Source organism: Canis aureus, chromosome 8, assembly GCF_053574225.1.
Source record: "Canis aureus isolate CA01 chromosome 8, VMU_Caureus_v.1.0, whole genome shotgun sequence".
Lineage (NCBI taxonomy): Eukaryota > Metazoa > Chordata > Mammalia > Carnivora > Canidae > Canis > Canis aureus.
Window position 1 is genome coordinate 72,899,713 of NC_135618.1, and position 22,379 is coordinate 72,922,091.

Genomic DNA, 22,379 nt, shown 5'->3' on the forward strand with positions numbered 1-22,379 from the left:
AGAGAGAGCGAGAAAGCAAGAGAGCAAGCCCAAGTGGGGAGGGGGGGGGGGCAGAGAGATAGAGAAGATCCCAGGCTGACTTCACAATGAGCGTAGAGCCTGACATGGGGCTTGATCTCATGACCCTGAGATCATGACCTGAGCCAAAACCAAGAACCTGGCACTCAACAGACTGAGCCACCCAGGCACCCCAAGACCTTGTCTTTAAATAACACCACATTATGAGGTACCAGGAGTCAAGGCTTCAACTGTCTCTTTCTTTGGGGGAGGGAGGAGATAGAATTTAAGGCACATCATGCCTTGGCCATTGTGCCCACTTCCTTCTAGCTGGTTATATGATTGGTCACCAAATGAGTTCACCTTTTGGCTTTGCCCATCATTGGCAAATGCTTTGATGACTGTATGCACCACCTTCCGCCTCACTTTATACCCTGGCTTCCTCTGGCCTATGCATGGCTCCCAGACAGCTACCCATTTCAACCCTATAGTGAGGTTAACATCTAGTCTAGAACCTGATGGGAATCATTAAGGCAAGGTTTTCTTTTCTTTCTAAAGGATTTTATTTATTTACTTGAGAGAGGGAGAGCACAGAGGGAGAGGGATAAGCGGCCTCCCCACTGAGCAGGGAGCCCAGAACAGGGCTCGATCCCAGGACCCTGGGATCATGACCTGAGCCGAAGGTATATGCTTCACCAACTGAGCCACCTAGATACCCCTAAGACAAGGTTTTCAAATAGCAATGCTACCACACAGTGCTTCTTGAGTCCTGTATATGCATGCAGCCTAATATTCATGCATGAAATTATTCTTTCCTACAACTGAAGGTGCATATCATTTCTATTCTCTCTGGAGTGGAATGTTGAGCAGAACACGCAGCTTGGGGTAGGGTAAATCCCACTGTAAGAAATATTCCAGAAAAAGTGCTAAGGAATCTCCCATACCATGACCATGTAAAAGAGGTGGTTTTTCCCAGTCACACAATTCTGGGGGTGGAGAGATTTGTGATAACTTTGAAAAGATTTTTTCACCCCCCTCAAACTTGTTTCCATATAAAAATTAGTCTATACTTTCTCATCTTTCTGATGATGCTCACTAAAGCTCTGGTACTTAAGAATGCTTATGAAACCCTTAATCTCTAAAGGGCTAAGATCTTCTGCAATTTGGAATTAATCATTACGCTTTAGGTTTTTTTTTTTTTTTTTTTTAAGGCTTAAAGGTGACAGAGTAGGCAGGCAGGAAGTGTGGTGCTGGAGCCAAGAAGGACTTTGGAGCTTTTCCAAAGCCAGCACCTATTTTTAGAATGGAACAAAACACTCACCAAAACACATGTGTCATCCGGCTGAATCTATACAACATCCTGAGCAAATTGAAAATGTTCCAGCATCTCTGCTAAATGTCATCTCAGATGAGGTGAGTTTTTGATAGGCTCACAAATATATCCTTTCTGTCTGTCTCCTCTAGAAAAATTCAGTAGCTTTTAATCAATGAATCAATCAATTTATTTATTTATTTTAAAGTTTTTTTTTTTTTTTTAATTCATGAGAGACACAGAGAGAGGCAGAGACATAGGCAGATGGAGAAGCAGGTTCCCAGGAGTCTGATGCAGGACTCAATTCCAGGACTCCAGGATCACGACCTGAGCCAAAGGCAGATGTTCAACCACTGAGCCACCTAGGTGCCCCAATTTTTTTTTTTTGATAAATAAGAGAAGTCATGTAAGCTGGTTAGGCCTCCTTTAGTGCATATGTGAACAAGGTAAAGGATGTCAGGTTCTCATCATGTTAAGAGATAAGTCTTGGCTTGGGAACAGAACATACCTCCCAAATTTGGGACAAGGTAAATAAAAGAACAGAGAACTAGGAGAAGCATGACATGGACAAGATAAAGATGGATCCATATTTTGAAAAGGGCTAAGGGTGATGCTTTGTTCAATGAAAGTTTGCTACATGGTAGAGAGGACAGAGACAGTAGACCTTTATAGCTCACCTGCTTCTGCCATGAGGGGCCTGTCATCAGAAACGAAGATCCAGACTCTAATAACCCACAAGGATGTGCTATGACTTTCCATTGAAACATAAAGTTTCGTTTTACAGTCATACCCCTTTTTGATCAAAGGCAACCCAAGTAAGGTTATTCTTGTTGACAGAATAGGCCTGGTCTCATTTGATTTGGCCTGATAATTTATATAAGGGCAACAAGAGTGGTAATTGGCCGCATAGACATTTTAAGTTTTGGTTTGCCGGAACTTTCCATAAGAAATTTCAGATTAGATTTCTAGAAGACTCTTGAAGTTAGAAAGCCAAGCCAAGAACTCACCACCAAACCTTACTTGCAGGACCCAATGAATTTGGGTTCATTTATTTTCTCAAGGTCTCAAAATATTCTAAATTTCCTATGCTGACCAGGAAGTGATCTTCCTTGCTCACCCGTGAAGCTGGAGACTCTGTAAGTTCAATACCTGGTCAGTTTCCCCAGAAGAGCTTCATAAGCATTGGCTGAATTTTCAAAGTCAATCTTAGTTCTTTAAAACTGTCAGGTCCTATCTGATTCCATATACATCATTCTCAAATATAACATTGCAGTCAAAGCCTTGGTTACAAAATCATTGTTTCCAGTCATGTTCAGTTATAAAGAAGATAGGTTCTTGTTGAACTCATATGAATAACTGTATTGCCATGAAAATAAGAATACACAATAAGAGTTTCAGAATTCTGGAGGGATTAGGCAAGGAGAAAAGTGTTAAGTGTTTCATTTCTGTTTACAAAACAAGAATCAGTTAAGTTGCTGTGAGATTTAGATAGTTCCAGAGAAAAGAGAAAGGAGTTCCTTATATTCACGAAATAGAACATTAAGGGAACAAAAACAAAGCAAAGAAAAGCCATAAAAAATCATAATCATACTTTATCGTTTCTTTCAATCACATGTAATTAATTCCTTTTCTGCTTGATCTTAAGTTAGCCATTTTATGAACCACTTCTGATCGTCCACCAGAGTCCTGGAAATCCTTCTCAATCCAGGGGTATGAACTTAGTTTTCCCAGCAATGCCTGGGTCCCAGAGTATCTTGTAGTCCTTTCCATGGGTCTCTGAACTAATTGTTTTTTGATGAAGGTGAAGCACTCTGGCCTATAGCTGATTGCAGATGCTTTTGAAGAAGAGTCAGAGTAAAACACAAAACGATCTGTGGATGGAAAAAGACTTAAAAGGTCCACAATTAAAGATGTGATGAGGGTTCATGATAAAAATGACACAAATGACAAGAAAATTTGGTTACTTCTGTGACAGGCCATGGTTTAAAATAATAACCAGATTTACCATGAGGATATCATATTTATTTTTGTCTAATACCAGGCAAAGCACCATCAGGACAAACAGAGAATGAGGACACTGACAAAGTTTTAGGAACTTGATACAGTTTCAGAGATTCTTATATTAATAATATTTACCCATATAAATATAATCTGGGGGAGGATAAGTGGTTCTTTTTGGACAATGTTTGTCCTATAATTGAACATATTAAATAAACCTATTTTTTAACATTTCTCATTTTACAAAGTGCAAGAAGAAAGCCTTTTAGGTTTCCCAGGGACCCTCTGGGAAATATCAAACTCAGTAGAGAGCAAGAAGATTTCATTTAGGGTTGGATTTTGGCAGAGTTGTTCAAAATGTCAAAAGGTTTGAACTCTTTGCTAAATAGAATCATAAGTTACTATGAAACAATACATAGCTACTCAGTTCATCAAAGTAACAATAAAAGGTTTCCAAAGTAATTATAGGAGGTAACATGGTAATTAAAAAAACAAAACAAAACTTAGCTTTTCTTTTAAAAAAAAAAAAAGATTTTATTTATTTATTCATGAGAGACACACAGAGAGAGGCAGAGACAGGCAGAAGGAGAAGCACGTTCCCCACGGGGAGCCCAAAAACTTAACTTTTTTTTAAAGTGAGAAGATTGTTCTTTTCATATAATCAAGGACATGATAAAGTCAACAGGAGCATAGGAGATTATTCTGATGAGACAGAAGCTTTGTTTCCAAAGCAAATTACTCAAAAGGTAAAAAAAACACCTCCTATAATCTCTCTTTAAGAGCCGATCAGTAGTCGAAGAAAACTTGGTTGTTTTAACAGAAAACCAAACTCTAATTTTACATCAGTATTGATACTAAAGCTCATACAAAAAAAGTCCTTATAAATAAATCCATCCAATCATAGCTGGGTTGGCCTTATGAGATAGAACTCCTTTTTCATGATTTTTTCATAGACCTTCTGCAACTCAATTATAATTTACTGGAAAGGTTCTGAAAACTGTTTTATGACAGACCTCGTAAAACAGAATTATTGTTGAAAATTCCATTCTTAAAACTTTTATTCCACACATTGGCCACGTACACATGGTAACTCAGAATACACAGCTGTTTTATTAAACCAATAGTATTCAACGACTTTTATTTTTCAAAGATTTACTCAAATTATGTGAATTTGCAAAGCATTTGGGTTAGTTTCTCTATTTCTGGGAGTTTTAGGAATTACTTAATTTACATAAGCATTTACTTATCTCAAATCCAATGTGTCATTAGGAAAAAGGTAAATTTCAACACAAAGAGGCACACAGGGAAGATGATGTGACTTGACATGGTCAATGGTCCCGTGGACAGTAAGCATGAAGCTACAAGCCAAAGAATACCAAGGAGTGCTGGCAAACACCAGAAACCAGACAAGGTAAGGGAAGGATTCTTCCTTAGAGCCATCAGATGGAGCATGGCCATGCCAACCATGATTTTGAACTTCCAGCCTCCAAGAACTGAGACTGCCACCTGGTTTGTGGCACTTGTCCCAGAAGACATAGGAAAGGAACACATGGATGAAAAGTGTAGCATGGATGGACAGAGGAGCTGGTTGGGCAGGTAGAACATGAGTAATTAGTGATGTCTGGAGAAGCAGAGTGGATCCATCTCAGAGAAGCCAAGAGAAGGAAGGGTGATAGAAAACCATTGAGAGGGCAGCCTGGGTGGCTCAGTGGTTTAGCGCTGCCTTCAGCCCAGGGCATGATCCTGGAGACCCGGGATTGAGTCCCACGTCAGGCTCCCTGCATGGAGCCTGCTTTTCCCTCTGCCTGTGTCTCTGCCTCCCCCCCCACCCTCTCTCTCTCTGTGTCTCTCATGAATAAATAAAACCTTTAAAGAAAAGAAAACAATTGAGAGCAAATTCTGTGGAGGCTCTGAGAAGCTGGGGAAGGATATTTGGAATCTGACAAGAGGCCACTGTGGGCTTCTGGAAGAGCAGTTGTGGGGAACTTGAGAAATCAGGATTGCCTGGAAAGGTCCTTGCACCAGCAGCCCTTCCCAGAGGCCACCAGCCCCTCAGTAGTTTGACTTTTAAGGAGCTAAAACACAGGCTCAGTTTGCCTGTGAGAACCACACTGATTCATGTCTTGTTTCTGGCTCTTTTTTAAATTAAGGATATGAAAATAAAACACTTATTACAAAGGGAAAAAAAAGATGTTTTATAGCAGTGTGGGGAACAGAACTGTTTATTAAGGAGAATAAAGCAAAATAGAGAATAAATGCAATGAAATGATTCTTAACAGAACAACCCTCTCAAGTCAACATATGAAAAAAATGCCCAACATTGTTTATAATCCAAAGGCTATAAAATAAAGCAGTGAGATATTCTTTTCCTTTAATCAATTTGGGAAAGATTTAAAAATTCACAGGGTCACACCCTAAGATTGTGAGACTAGATGTATCTGAGCTGTTCAGCACAATGCTGGGAGTGTAATCTTTGTAGATGGTAGTTTGATAGGAAAATTAAAGCCTTAAAAATATACACGGATGCAGATTCAGAATTCTACTTCCAGATTTTTGCTTTAAGGAAAACTATGTTTATTAAAAACCTTTATTGGGATGCCTGGGTGGCTCAGCCATTGGCTTGGTGTGCGATCCAGTTGGGTGTCAGCTTTCAGCTCAGGTCGTGATCCTGGGGGTCCTGGGATCGAGTCCTGCATTGGGCTCCCTGCAGGAAGTCTGCTTCTTTCTCTGCCTGTGTCTCTGCCTCTCTTTGTGTCTCTCATGAATAAATAAATAAAATCTTAAAAAAAGAAAAACCTTTATTATAGGCACATACATTTCAGTGTTAATTATACTACCAAAAAAAAGAAAAGAAAAGAAAAGAAAGAAAGAAAGCGGGATCCCTGGGTGGCGCAGCGGTTTAGCGCCTGCCTTTGGCCCAGGGCGCGATCCTGGAGACCCGGGATCGAATCCTACGTCGGGCTCCCGGTGCATGGAGCCTGCTTCTCCCTCTGCCTATGTCTCTGCTTCTCTCTCTCTCTATTATTTATGACATCATAAATAAATAAAAATTAAAAAAAAAGAAAGCGAATGAATATTCCACAATACAGACTGATTACATAAGTTGCATTTCTATGATAAGTAAATAATGACTTAGAAAACATTTGTAGACAATGCAGATATTCAGAATATATTAATTAGGGATTGAAAGGTATCAAAACAATATTTACAGAAGGAATCAATAAAAAGTTTTAAGAAAGAAAGAAAACTATACAAAATGATTAGCAGTAGTTAATTTAGGGTAGTAGATGATCTAAAAATTTTATTTTTCTTCCTTGTTTTTTCTTTTCTGTTTTCCCAAAGTGAGCATGCATTGATTATATATTTGAGATGGAGAAGTTTTATACATAAGAATTGAGTCTATTCAACATTGGATCTGAGAGAGAAATATTTGATACACTGAAATTTTATCAGAGAGGAAGCAGTGAGGAACCCACTTTCCCACCCATTGAATTGTGAAAAAATTCAGGCCCACTGAGTCAAGATACTTGCCAATGTGTGGATTCAATGTATGTGCTTTTCATATGAGAAGAGCTGAAGGTGGACACTTAAACAGTGGGTAGGGTGGAAGTGGAAATCAAGCTCCTGATTCATGAACTGTCTCCTTGTCCCACCATAACACTCTCAACCATCTGTCCTGATGTACGTCTTATGTTTAGGGTTTCCATTTTGAAGAATTTTCCTTCTTGGCCACATTGAACATCATCGACCACAGATGCTAAATGTCCCTTGCCATCACCAAACTTGTCATCACCACTCAGGCTCAGTCAACCAGCCAGATCCCTTCAGTCCAGCCAGCTGTCTTGCACCGGGGCAGTGGAGTCACAAGACGAGCCCCTAAAACATTGAGCAAAGGAGGAAATGTAGAAGTGCCCTCCCAAAAGCAGTTAATTATGTTACTGATAACAAGATCAATAACAACTGGAAAATAGTTGATGTAAATTTCAAGGACGAGGCAATAATTGAAAGGACTAGGTGGGCTGCATGGAAATTACCTCGGTCACTGAGTGGATTGTTCAATCAGCCTGTTCTACCTTCTGTTACAAGGAAAGCCCCAAAGTGGGAAACAAACACACGGTGGAGTAATTACATGGATATTCAATTTGGTTAATATGCAATTAGCTTTGCCACACGATATATAAGTGCTTTGACTCATTTCCAACCGGCCACTTTCTCTTCTGCAAATGATTGGTTGATTTTAATTCTGCTAATATGATCTTCCCTTTAGATCGCTATCATAGAATGCGGGAGGAAAACTTCGAATTACGTGTTGTTCTTTCAGCAACTGTTTAAAAAGTCCATCCTACTCTTTCCATGCCTGGAGGTAGGACTTTGTAAGCTTTGGTGTGGTTTGTAAGTTAAATACATTGGATCAAATTAAGGAGAGATTTTCTTCTCTTTGCCTCATAAAAGAAAACAAAACACTTGATTTTTTGTGAGCTGAAATATGTGTTGTAAATATTAGCGTGTACCAAATGATAGGCTGTCTCCCCTTGTTGAGCTGGACTGTGGGCTACCATTCCTACCTTTTTTTTTTTTTTGGCTAGAAATGATAAATTCTAGAGTGAGAAGAGACAGAGACTAATCAAAAGGTCTATCCTTCTCTTCTTAGTTTCTATAAATTTTAGGGCTAAATGGTGTCTAGATATTAGCTACATGCTAATATTATCCATAAGCCTGACAATGAGAGTCATTAGCGCCTTAAATGGCTCAGGGCACCAGAACTGGGCTTTGAAAGAGGATGACAGAGGGGTGCTCATCATCTGTGGCCAGGCCTCTGGCCATACAACCAGATGACCACTGGGAGTTGAGAAGGTGTTGAGCTCTGCTATTGACACCCTCATGGCAGAAATTATCATAGGCCACCAGGCACATGCATTTACCACTCTTTTACCTAGGGCTCCATATACAGGTGTGTAGGTTGTATCCTACCTAAGGGCATTTGGCTGAGAGAGCGAGGGGCAGCTGAAATCCAATCCATGTTCAGCCATTATCTGAAGGAAGAGATTTTTTTTGCTAATTTGCACAAAGGCACTGTTCACTTATAGCTAAACCATATGCCCACAGGCTTACATCTTCCCAAAGGGAACACTTCATCTAACTCATGTAAATGCAACTAATAAGAAAGTAGTGGCCTTGTCTTTATCCCATTTGAATCCTTTTTATGTTTCCATTTTCAAAAATGCAAGGAAAATTTACATACAGTGAAATGCACCAATATTGAGGATACAGCTTAATGAATTTCATGATATCACCTCCACGAAAGATTCTTATGCCTCCTTCCCATCAGTCTCCAAATCCCAGAGGCAGTCACTGCTCTGATTTTTATCACTGTAGCTTAATTTTGCCAATTTCATATATATGTGAAATTCAAGAATATTCATGGCAGTGTTTTTTCTGTAATAGCCAAAATTTATAATAACCAAAATGTTCATCTACAGGAAAGTAGTTATAATAATTGTGGTTTATTAATATATTATTCAGCAATAAAAAAGAATGAATTATATCTGTATAAATATAAAACTACATATGATACATATAAACTATTATATATTTGCATATATATGTATACATCCTATATATGTAACTATTACATGTATTTATATGTGTGTGTGTGTGTATATATATGTATACACACATAATATCATATACATATATGCACACAAACATAATATCCACTACTGGATCAAAATTACCATCATGGTGAACAAAAGAAGCCAGAAACCAGAAGAGCATATTCTGATTAATAATATATATACACACACATATAAATAATCATGTAATATATAATTTAATATATATGCATATGTATGTAATGTATATGCATGTTTATATGATAATGTTATATAATATATATTATTATATATAACATCTATATGATGCATGTTGTGAAAATGTTGTGTATTGTTAATGTATATAACATTGTAACCCTGGGGGAATAGCAGAGGTGACTGCCATCATAAAAGACTTGACAGGTGCAGAATAGTGATTCTAGCTCATCTTCATTTAATTTGTCTTTGGCCTGTGCAGAAGGTTGTGTGGATATGGGATAATGACTGGGGTTTATCATAAACACAACAAGGTGGAAATTCCAATCAAAGTGGATATTTCAGGGATGCCTGGGTGGCTCAGTGGTTGAGCATCTGCCTTTGGCTCAGGACATGATCCTTGGGTCCTGGGATCGAGTCCCTCATTGCTTCCTGCTTCTCCTCTGCCTGTGTCTCTGCCTCTCACTCTCTCTCTGTGTCTCTCTTGAATAAATAAATAAAACCTTTAAAAAAAGCCCCACAAAAAAACCAAAGTGGGTTTGTTCAGATATAGTGGCTTTGCTGAAGCAAATCAATATATCTCCCCTTCTCTTCTATCCTGCACCTAGTATACAGCTATTGACCCACAAAAGCTTTATTTTTCTATCCTTGTCAGTAAAAATAAGTTGACTGTCTTCACATGATAGGGGTAGCAGCATACCCTCACACTTTTACCACGGACCTGTATTGATGCTTCTGTTCTTTTTTTTTAAATAAATTTATTTTTTATTGGTGTTCAATTTACCAACATACAGAATAACACCCAGTGCTCATCCCGTCAAGTGCCCCCCTCAGTGCCCATCACTCATTCACCCCCACCCCCTGCCCTCCTCCCCTTCCACCACCCCTAGTTTGTTTCCCAGAGTTAGGAGTCCTTATGTTCTGTCTCCCTTTCTGATATTTCTCACACATTTCTTCTCCCTTCCCTTATATTCTCTTTCATTATTATTTATATTCCCCAAATGAATGAGAACATATAATGTTTGTCCTTCTCCGATTGACTTACTTCACTCAGCATAATACCCTCCAGTTCCATCCACGTTGAAGCAAATGGTGGGTATTTGTCATTTCTAACGGCTGAGGAATATTCCATTGTACACATAGACGACATCTTCTTTATCCATTCATCTTTCGATGGACACCGAGGCTCCTTCCACAGTTTGGCTATTGTGGACTTTGCTGCTATAAACATTGGGGTGCAAGTGTCCTGGTGTTTCATTGCATCTGTATCTTTGGGGTAAATCCCCAACAGTGCAATTGCTGGGTCGTAGGGAAGGTCTATTTTTAACTCTTTGAGGAACCTCCACACAGTTTTCCAGAGCGGCTGCACCAGTTCACATTCCCACCAACAGTGTAAGAGGGTTCCCTTTTCTCCACATCCTCTCCAACTATTTGTGGCTTCCTGCCTTGTTAATTTTCCCCATTCTCACTGATGTGAGATGGTATCTCATTGTGGTTTTGATTTGTATTTCCCTGATGGCAAGTGATGCAGAACATTTTCTCATGTGCATGTTGGCCATGTCTATGTCTTCCTCTGTGAGATTTCTCTTCATGTCTTTTGCCCATTTCATGATTGGATTGTTTGTTTCTTTGGTGTTGAGTTTAATAAGTTCTTTATAGATCTTGGAAACTAGCCCTTTATCTGATACATCTTTGCAAATATCTTCTCCCATTCTGAGGGTTGTCTTTTAGTTTTGTTGACTGTATCCTTTGCTGTGCAAAGGCTTCTTGTCTTGATGAAGTCCGAATAGTTCATTTTTTGCTTCTGTTTCTTTTGCCTTCGTGGATGTATTTTGCAAGAAGTTACTGTGGCCGAGTTCAAAAAGGGTGTTGCCTGTGTTCTTCTCTAGGATTTTGATGGAATCTTGTCTCACATTTAGATCTTTCATCCATTTTGAGTTTATCTTTGTGTATGGTGCAAGAGAGTGGTCTAGTTTCATTCTTCTGCATGTGGATGTCCAATTTTCCCAGCACCATTTATTGAAGAGACTGTCTTTCTTCTAATGGATAGTCTTTCCTCCTTTATCGAATATTAGTTGCCCATAAAGTTCAGGGTCCACTTCTGGGTTCTCTATTCTGTTCCATTGATCTATGTGTCTGTTTGTGTGCCAGTACCACACTGTCTTGATGACCACAGCTTTGTAGTACAACCTGAAATCTGGCATTGTGATGCCCCCAGCTATGGTTTTCTTTTTTAAAATTCCCCTGGGTATTCAGGGTCTTTTCTGATTCCACACAAATCTTAAAATAATTTGTTCTTACTCTCTGAAGAAAGTCCATGGTATTTTGATAGGGATTGCATTAAACGTGTAAATTGCCCTGGGTAACATTGACATTTTCACAATATTAATTCTGCCAATCCATGAGCATGGAATATTTTTCCATCTCTTTGTGTCTTCCTCAATTTCTTTCAGAAGTGTTCTATAGTTTTCAGGGTATAGATCCTTTACCTCTTTGGTTAGGTTTATTCCTGGGTATCTTATGCTTTTGGGTGCAATTGTAAATGGGATTGACTCCTTAATTTCTCTTTCTTCAGTCTCATTGTTAGTGTATAGAAATGCCACTGACTTCTGGGCATTGATTTTGTATCCTGCCACACTGCCAAATTGCTGTATGAGTTCTAGCAATCTTGGGGTGGAGGCTTTTGGGCTTTCTATGTAGAGTATCATGTCATCGGCGAAGAGGGAGAGTTTGACTTCTTCTTTGCCAATTTGAATGCCTTTAATGTCTTTTTGTTGTCTGATTGCTGAGGCTAGGACTTCCAGTACTATGTTGAATAGCAGTGGTGAGAGTGGACATCCCTGTCTTGTTCCTGATCTTAGGGGAAAGGCTCCCAGTGCTTCCCCATTGAGAATGATATTTGCTGTGGGCTTTTCGTAGATGGCTTTTAAGATGTTGAGGAATGTTCCCTCTATCTCTACACTCTGAAGAGTTTTATCAGGAATGGATGCTGTATTTTGTCAAATGCTTTCTCTGCATCTAATGAGAGGATCATATGGTTCTTGGTTTTTCTCTTGCTGATATGATGAATCACATTGATTGTTTTACGAGTGTTGAACCAGCCTTGTATCCCGGGGATAAATCCTACTTGGTCATGGTGAATAATTTTCTTAATGTACTGTTGGATCCTATTGGCTAGTATCTTGTTGAGAATTTTTGCATCCATGTTCATCAGGGATATTGGTCTATAATTCTCCTTTTTGGTGGGGTCTTTGGTTTTGGAATTAAGGTGATGCTGGCCTCATAGAACGAATTTGGAAGTACTCCATCTCTTTCTATCTTTCCAAACAGCTTTAGTAGAATAAGTATGATTTCTTCTTTAAACGTTTGATAGAATTCCCCTGGGAAGCCATCTGGCCCTGGACTCTTGTGTCTTGGGAGGTTTTTGATGACTGCTTCAATTTCCTCCCTGGTTATTGGCCTGTTCAGGTTTTCTATTTCTTCCTGTTCCAGTTTTGGTGGTTTGTAGCTTTCCAGGAATGCGTCCATTTCTTCTAGATTGCCTAATTTATTGGCATATAGCTGTTCATAATATGTTTTTAAAATCGTTTGTATTTCCTTGGTGTTGGTAGTGATCTCTCCTTTCTCATTCATGATTTTATTAATTTGAGTCTCCTCTCTCCTCTTTTTAATAAGGTTGGCTAATGGTTTATCTATCTTATTTATTCTTTCAAAGAACCAACTCCCAGTTCTGTTGATCTGTTCCACAGTTCTTCTGGTCTCGATTTCATTGAGTTCTGCTCGAATCTTTATTAACTCTCTTCTTCTGCTGGGTGTAGGGTCCATCTGCTGTTTTTTCTCTAGCTCCTTTATGTGTAAGGTTAGCTTTTGCATTTGAGTTCTTTCCAGTTTTTGAATGGATGCTTGTATTGTGATATATTTCCCCCTTAGACTGCTTTTGCTGCATCCCAAAGATTTTGAATGGTTGTATCTTCATTCTCATTAGTTTCCATGAATCCTTTTAATTCTTCCTTAATTTCCTGGTTGACCCTTTCATCTCTTAGCAGGATGGTCCTTAACCTCCACATGTTTGAGGTCCTTCCAAACTTCTTGTTGTGATTTAGTTCTAATTTCAAGGCATTATGGTCTGAGAATATGCAGGGGACGATCCCAATCTTTTGGTATCGGTTCAGACCCTATTTGTGACCCAGTATGTGGTCTATTCTGGAGAAAGTTCCATGTGCACTTGAGAAGAATGTGTATTCAGTTGAGTTTGGATGTAAAGTTCTGTAGATATCTGTGAAATCCATCTGGTCCAGTGTATCATTTAAAGCTCTCATTTCTTTGGAGATGTTGTGCTTAGAAGACCTATCGAGGGTACAAAGAGCTAGATTGAAGTCACCAAGTATAAGTGTATTATTATCTAAGTATTTCTTCACTTTGGTTATTAATTGATTTAAATATTTGGCAGCTCCCACATTCGGGGCATATATATTGACGATTGTTAAGTCCTCTTGTTGGATAGATCCTTTAAGTATGAGATAGTGTCCCTCTTCATCTCTCACTACAGTCTTTGGGGTAAATTTTAGTTTATCTGATATAAGGATGGCTACCCCTGCTTTCTTTTGAGGACCATTCGAATGGTAAATGGTTCTCCAACCTTTTATTTTCAGGCTGTAGGTGTCCTTCTGTCTAAAATGAGTCTCTTGTAGACAGCAAATAGATGGGTCCTGCTTTTTTATCCAGTCTGAAACCCTGCGCCTTTTGATAGGGTCATTAAGCCCATTCACGTTCAGAGTTACTATTGACAGGTATGAGTTTAGTGTCATCATGATATCTATTCAGTCCTTGTTTTTGTGGATTGCTCCACTGAACTTCTTCTTAAAGGGGAATTTTAAGAGTCCCCCTTAAAATTTCTTGCAGAGCTGGTTTGGAGGTCACATATTCTTTCAGTTCCTGCTTGTCTTGGAAGCTCTTTATCTCTCCTTCCATTTTGAATGAGAGCCTTGCTGGATAAAGTGTTCTTGGTTGCATGTTCTTTTCATTTAGGACCCTGAATATATCCTGCCAGCCCTTTCTGGCCTGCCAGGTCTCTGTGGAGAGGTCTGCTATTACCCTAATACTCCTCCCCATAAAAGTCAGGGATTTCTTGTCTCTTGCTGCTTTAAGGATCTCCTCTTTATCTTTGGAATTTGTAAGCTTCCCTATTAAATGTCGAGGTGTTGAATGGTTTTTATTGATTTTAGGGGGGGATCTCTCTATTTCCTGGATCTGAATGCCTGTTTCCCTTCCCAGATTAGGAAAGTTTTCAGCTATGATTTGTTCAAATACTTATTCTGGCCCTCTGTCCCTTTCGGCGCCCTCGGGAACCCCAATTAAACGTAGGTTTTTCTTCCTCAGGCTGTCGTTTATTTCCCTTAATCTATCATCATGGTCTTTTAATTGTTTGTCTCTTTTTCCCTAGTTTCCCTCTTTGCCATCAACTTGTCTTCTATGTCACTCACTTGTTCTTCCACCTTGTTTACCCTCGTCATTAGGACTTCTAGTTTGGATTGCATCTCATTCAATTGATTTTTAATTTCTGCCTGATTGTATCTAAGTTCTGCAGTCATGAAGTCTCTAGAGTCCTTTTTGTTTTTTTCTAGAGCCACCAGTAGCTGTATAATAGTGCTTCTGAGTTGGCTTTCTGACATTGAATTGTAATTTTGTAACTCTGTGGGAGAGAGGACTGTTTCTGATTCTTTCTTTTGAGGTGAGGTTTTCCTTCTAGTTATTTTGCTCAGTGCAGAGTGGCAAAAAACAAGTTGTATTGGGAAAAGGAGAAAAAGAGAGGAGAGAAAGAAGGAAAGAAAAGAGAAAAAGAAAAAAGAAAAAAGAAAAAAGAGAAGAAAAAGAGAAAGAAAAAGAAAGGAAAAAAAGGGGGTGGGGGAAGCAAACAAATCAAAAAGCAAAACAAACAAACAAAAAAAAAAACAAAAAATGAAAAACAAACAAACAAACAAAAAACCACGGGGGAGTATCTTCTGCTTCTGTATACTTTAAGTCCCTTGACTTCCCCTGGACCTTGTACGTCTAGCTGGTCTTCTGGGGGAGGGCCCTGTTGTGCTGATTTCAGGTGTCAGCACGTGGGGGAGCTGCTCTGCCCCCTGCCTGGTGCAGGGCTCAGTGGGGGTTGTTTACCCCTTGAGGCCCCAGGAGGAACAGCCCCAGTGGCGGGGCCAGCTCTGGAGCCCTGGAGTCAGCCTCCGCAGTAGCTCCGGAGCTCTCCGTCTGCAGGGCCTGGAGGCTCCGGGGGGGGGCCGCTGATCTGCTCAGCTCGGGGCAGGAGCGTCCTTGCGGTCCTGGGCCCTCCCGGCCTCTGCCTGTCCCGGGGGAGGCCGGATCCTGGTCTGTGTCCCGGCGCCCTGTGCTCCGGGTCTGCGCTGTTGGATTTGCGCTCCCGGGCCGCACAGCCCCCTCCGCGGAGCCGCCCCCAAGCCCCCCCGAGCTGCTCCCGCCCCGCAGCCCCCTCCGCGGAGCCGCCGCCCGAGCCCCCCCGAGCTGCTCCGGGTCCCGCCGTGCGCGCTGCAGCCCTTAGGGAGCTCGGCGCATCTCCCGGGGCGCAGGTGTCTGTTAGTGTCCCTGGAGCCTGAGGGCACCCTCGCCCCCCTGGGGTCCTGCTCCAACTCCCTGCGAGCCCCTTTCCGCCCGGGAAGGTTGGTTCAGCTCCTGCTTCTCTGGGACGGGGCTCTCCTGTCCTGGGGACACTCGCCCCTGCCTCAGCCCGGCTCCTCGCAGGGCCCCTCCCCCTTGGATGCCTTTTGTTTCTTTATTTCTTTTTCCCCGTCTTCCTACCTTGATAGAAGTGCAAACTCTTCTCACTGTAGCATTCCAGCTGTTCTCTCTTTAAATCTTAGGCCAAATTCATAGATTTTCAGGATGATTTGAAGGTTATCTAGGTAATTTGGTGGGGACAGGTGATTTGGGGACCCTACTCTTCTGCCACCTTGCCCCTCCCTCCGATGCTTCTGTTCACTGACACAGAAGTCTGGAGCAATCTGGAGTGTCTTGATCTACTACAGAACATCACATTTTTGCTTTACATTTATGAGGTTGTGCTAACTGGATCTGGTGACTAAGAATCAACAGGAACTTTTGATGGGTTAGTACATTGGCTTTCCAAGTGTGGTCCTTGGTCATTAGCAACCCCTGGACTCTTTTTAGAAAAGCAAATTATCAGACTATATCTCAGAACTATTGAATCAAAACCTCTTGGAGTAGATGCAGCCAATCTGGGTTTTAAGAAGCACTCTTGGTGATTTTGATTCATGCTAAAGTTTGACCACCACAGCCTTAGTAAAATACACATATGCCAGAGGATATAAAATAAATCCCATGAAATTTCAGGGATCTGCCACATAAAGCTTTTAGATTTTAAGTGCTTGGACACTTGGATCCTATAACTCTGTCAACACCTGCTATTCTGATTATCTGGTGCATATAGGGAAGGTGTCCTTTTGACAAACCACCATGGAGAAATCATGGTGCAGAACTCCTGGAGCTCAAGCAAGGGATGACTCTTATATGGGAGACTCACGTTTTAGATGGGCAGTTAGACAAGATGGTCTTTTGCATTTTTCATAGCTCTGAGTCTGATGTGAGTTGGATTGCCTCCTCTGTGACATTCAAGATAGATCTACACTAGGAAGACGGGAATGGGTGTGGGGATGAGCTGGAGGTGGTGGAGAGAGATCAAGTAGAACAGTGGACCTTGGGCCAATTGACCTAAATGGAGAGTAGAAAGATATACAAATATGGACACAATGAGGCTATTTAATGGTGTTTGTTTATGACATACCTTTGGAACTGGGATCTAGCCAGCCAAGTGTCTGTAGGCCATTGAACATCTGGGGGGACAGGGAGATTGAGCAAAGTGAAGGTGTTAGAAAAATCTGCAGGTGAAAAAGAGAAAAAAATGTGGCAGGTCTTTTAGGTTAGATTTTATATTTAAAGTCAGGCCCATGGTACGTTGCTGATGAGCCTCTAAACACTCTAAGGCTTTAAGACAACTCTTGAAATAGTTGGGTGTAATTGAGACGCTTTGAATGAGAAGTGAAGCTGGTTCTTGGTGCAGTCAGTTCTGGTCTTCCATCTTCCATTGCCTTTGTGGCTCTTAAGTGGCCTTTGGGGTGCAGGATGGGGTTAAGGCTGAGGCATGTAGTGAAAAGATAGAAGTGTGTTGGCTTTTCTCACTTTGCCTCCAGGTTTTTTCCCTGCCTGCCTCTGCTTGGCTCTGTGTCCCTGAGCCCTCTGGAAGGCAGGAGGATCTCTCACATGGTCTCTTGGGTCCTGAGCTGCCGGTTGTATCTGGCGAACAGAAGGCACTGGTGGAGAATGGAAGCGTGGGTAGTGAGATGCCCAGACATCCTTCTTCCTGTTCTCCTGTCTGGCTTCTGTTCAGTGACTGACTCAAGATCTCAGCTCCCCTGGCATAATGCTCTTCTTCCTCTTGCTGACTCAGGCCCAACAGTGTTACCGCCACATCCCTGGCTGGTGTCCTAACACTGCCCATACCTCCACATAGAGGCTTTTCATTAAAGTCTCTTCCAAATCCCAGCAGATTTTGCTTTCTGTCACTGTCAGGATCCTGATGGACGTAGGGAACACATTTTAACTCAAGATAGGAGAGATAGAGCCTTCATGAAGCATATGATCTGTCGGGAAGGAGGGAGAATATAGTTTTTACATCTGTAGTATGTGGGCGATATTATGTGTATATAGGTACCTGACCCAAACCGGTGTTTAACAAGTGCGTGTTCACTCTGTGGTTGGTTGTTTTATTTCATTTATTTGTTTATATATTAATTTTTTCTATTAAAAAAGATTTTATTTATTTATTTAGAGAGTGAGAGAGGAGGGGCTGAGGGAGAGGGAGAGAGAATCCCAAGCAGTCTCCCCACTGAGCACAAGCCCAGTGCTGACCCTGAGATCACCCACCTGAGTCGAAACCAAGAGTCAGATTCCTCATGGACTGAGCCACCCAGATACCCCTGTGTGTTTTGTTTTAATTTTCATCTGAGGAAGATTTCTTTATGCTTTGTTCCCCTTCCTTTGTCTTAGGGGATTAACAGTTGGCCCTGATGCGAAAGAGTTGTACTCCTTCCATTTAGCATGGGTACAAGGGATTCAGGCTCTTAACTATTTAGAGTAGATGTAGTAGTCTCAGAGAGGAAGTAGCAGGTGTGCACATCTCTGGATTTATCCTGTGCCCCTTCTCTGCCCATAGCATCGCTGACCCTTCAGGGACAACTATTAGCATTAGTGAGATAGGCAGATGGGAAGGCCGGAGAATGTTAGAGATGGGAGGGGACATAGGACTTCCTCACACCGAGTAACCTGAGGTCTGTGGAGGGTGTGACATGCTTGCTGTTCCTCACTAGCCAGTGGCCAAGCATGAACTGAAATTTGGTTCTGTCTCTTGCCAGTGTTCTCTGTGTCCACACATGACCTTGTGACTACTTTCGGATGGTCGAGGATGTGTGTGCTTTGGCAAATAATCTTGTCCTCAGTACGCAAAGCAGCACTTCGTGGAGAACAGGCCACGCATGTTCTGAATCCTGCTTCCTCCCCTTTCAGAGAGTTCTCACGTTTCTTCTGCTCCACAACCCAGTGGCTGGGGACCTTCTGTGATTCAATTCATTAGTTTGTGGTGGCTCCAAGCTGTTACAGAAGTCTCCAAAGGGACCCGTCTCATCTCCTCTTCATTAAAATGAAATTCTCTCTTGGCATTTCTGTTAGGCACTTCTCCAGGTAAGGATGAGAGGGACCGAGAGGCAGGAAAGGGGGCTCTGGGCTTAAATGCCAGCAATCCAATTAAAGGAATGTTTAACCTTTGTAAATAAAGCCCCTGTTTGGCCTGCTTCTCAGATGGGGGGAGAAAAATGAGCTGATTTCATGCGAAGCCCCATACCGAGAGCAGAGGACTGGTATTTATGACATCCTTCCGGGCAGAGGGAGCTCAGCCTGCTGTTAGAAATTATTCTCTCTAGAAGAGTCCAACTGGCAGCAGATGCAGGAAAACATGCAGCTCAATAAAGCCACCTCCTCGGGTGGCCTTCTTGGTGCAGGGGACTGCTCACCAAAGCATTTGGTTCAAAAGAGCAATCGCTGGGTCCTGTCCAGCTGTTTGGCTTTCATTCAGAACACCAGAAAGAAAACTAAACATGAAACAACAAACAGTGGGGAAAAGGAGTGGAAAATGAAGTTGACTACATAATACACCCATGGATGGGGAGGATGTTCATGGTATAGAAGTGGTACAAGAACTGCAAAAGGAGAGTAAGATAGAGCCTATGTACGTGCGGGTAAAAATATTTAAGGGTAAATGAACTAGAAAACACTTGCCACAAATACGCCATCAGGAGACTGCTGTTATTACTTGAAATTAATTAATTCATTGAACATTTATTGGGCTGGATGCTAGAGACATGGGGATCGAAGCTCAGCATGCTAGCAGCCACCCTTCCATGATAGATGGAACTCATCACCCTCGTTTATTCATCAATGATCGTGGTGGGTCAAGGGGACTTTTCTGTACATATTTGCACCTGTGATAAGAAAAACACTGATATCAATAGGTAAGTGGCCAAGGGGGCAAGACCTGGTAGCTTACAAAAGAAAGAGATATGTTTAGTCAGAAAAACATCTAATGTAATGAGCACTGGGTATTAGATGCAACTGATGAATCACTAAACTCTACCCCTAAAACTAATGATACACCATATATTAATTAACTGAATTTAAAGAAAAAAAAAAAAAAGAAAACAGTCTGTGAACAGCCTCACAATGATTGAAGTACAAATGGAGGACAGCTCTGGTGGCTCAGCAGTTTAGTGCCGCCTTCAGCCCAGGGCCTAATCCTGGAGACCTGGGATCGAGTCCCACGGCGGGTTCCCTGCATGGAGCCTGCTTCTCCCTCTGCCTGTGTCTCTGCCTCCCCTCTCTCTCTGTATCTCTCATTAATAAATAAATTTTTAAAAAATCTTAAAAAAAACACAAATGGAAATCAGGTAGTTCTAGGCTATTAAATCATAAAAATTATTTTTTTAAATGATAATATACAAGGGTAACACAGATGCAGAGAAAGAAGTAATGCACATGCCTGAAAATAATTACAAGGTCTTGGGGCAGTATTTTGACAATACTTACCAAGAGTCTTTAAAATATCCATATGATTTGATAGTAATTATACTTCTAGAAACTTACACAAAGGAAAGAATCAAAGATGCAGGCAGGGACTTATATATAAGACTATTCATAACATATATTCTGAGAAAAATACAATTTTAAGGTTCAAAAAGAGACAAGTGGACAATTAAGTTGAGACACATCCGTACAATAATTTGTTTTGAATGTCATAGTATCATGAGTTTGAAGAAAATTCATGGCATCATGAGTCATGATATCACGAGTTTAAAGGATATTTAATGGTAATAGACATGCTCATGATACAATAGCAACTAGAGAAAAGTGGGATGCAAGCTATGTTTGAGAGTTATGGTTCCAATTTGGTGAGGTGAAGTAAATATTTATTTGTGTGTTTGAAAATATTTATTTGGTTTATTCCCCAAATTCCTCTCATGATAACCATACATCAATGCGATAATGCCTGTATGGATCAATTAAACATACACATCTGAATTTCAGAGATGTTAACATCTTATGAAAACAGAAAAATGTGTATTTTAGAGTAGGAGAAATGTGGTTTTGGCACACAGTTTACAGAGGGGACAGAGAAAAAGCAAAGAAGGAAGGATGTTTGGCAGAATATTGGTGATCTGTGGGTGGGGCGGTTGCACTCTGTCCAACGGACACAAACTCATGGGGTTCTCTCCCCTAGCGTTTGATGTCAACAAATCGCCCACACCTCCTGTTTCTCCTAGAAAATTCTGTGGGCCCCTTGGCTTCATTGAAGGATTCCTTTTTTTATTATTATTATTTTAAGATTTATTTATTTATTTATGAGAGACACAGAGAGAGGCAGAGACATAGTCAGAGGGAGAAGCAGGCTCCCTGTGGGAAGCCTGATGTGGGACTGGATCCCAAGACCCCGGGATCATGCTCTGAGCCAAAAGCAGATGCTCAACCACTGAGTCACCCAGGTGCCTCTCACTGCTTTAGAAAGATCCCCTTTGATTCTGTGACCAGGCTTCCTCCTGAGGGTCAGGAGAAACACTAGAGAATCCAACCAATCCTTGGTTTCAAGGGTGGAGAAGGATGAGTCCTGAGAGCCATAGGGTGTGGGAACCAGAGAAGAAAGCAATGGGGTCTGTGTCCCTGCATGCCTACATTCAGGGCTCTTGGCCATGGAAAGAATCTTCTTCCTGGTGAAGCTGAAATGGTTGCTCAACAACCGTGGTGGCAGTTGGTGGGGACATGAGTCTGTCCTCAGTCAGGCCCCATGCAGGGGCCACCAGCCCCAAGACAGAGATATGTGCAAGAAGAGAAGGAGACAAGGCAGAGACCCCAGTACAAATTCCTCCTGAGTGCAGAAATAAAATTCTCCCATTTTTGGACAATTTGAGGGAGAAGAGAAGATTCAGGAGGAAAAATGAGATGTCCTGCCAGTTAGACATTAAGAGACTCAGTTATTCCCTGGAAAAAAAATGAAAGCAATTGGACCAATCTTATGCCTTATGGTTGTGAAGTGGTCATATCTGTTACTCTACAAAGAACATAGATTATTTCATATAAAAAGAATAAACCTTAACCCACCCCACCTCCCACCCCAACTGGGAAGCACTGTGAGAGGCTGTCCTATGGAGTCTGAGCAGCAGAGCTGGGATTTAAACCCCACTGGCCATGTAGGTAACCAGGTGGACATGTGGGCCCTTCAGAAATGCTTACAAATGTTTTATCCCTTTCATGATCTGAGAGTGCTAGGCAAGTCAGCCCCCTCCCCAAAGCTCCACCCTGGGCCTTGGGAGGCCCATTGGTGGCTTCTGGGGTGTTTGGCAGGCTTGTCACATGCCTGCTTCTACCTGGAGATCCAGAGCCTGAGTGTTTCCAACATCGACAGGTTATCCCTGAGCTTCTGGATGGCTCTGAGCAGAGAAATCTTAATCCCAAAGCAGCAGACACCCTTCTGTACCCCAGGCACTGAATAAATCAGTGGAGATCTCAAACTCCATAATTCTACCCGAGCCACCTCTGATGGCTGCAGCAATTTGCTCTCTCGTGGGTTAGCGGCCGGCTGTAATTGATGAGGAAACTGACAGCTCTTTGTCTTCCTTCACTACATTTGTCAT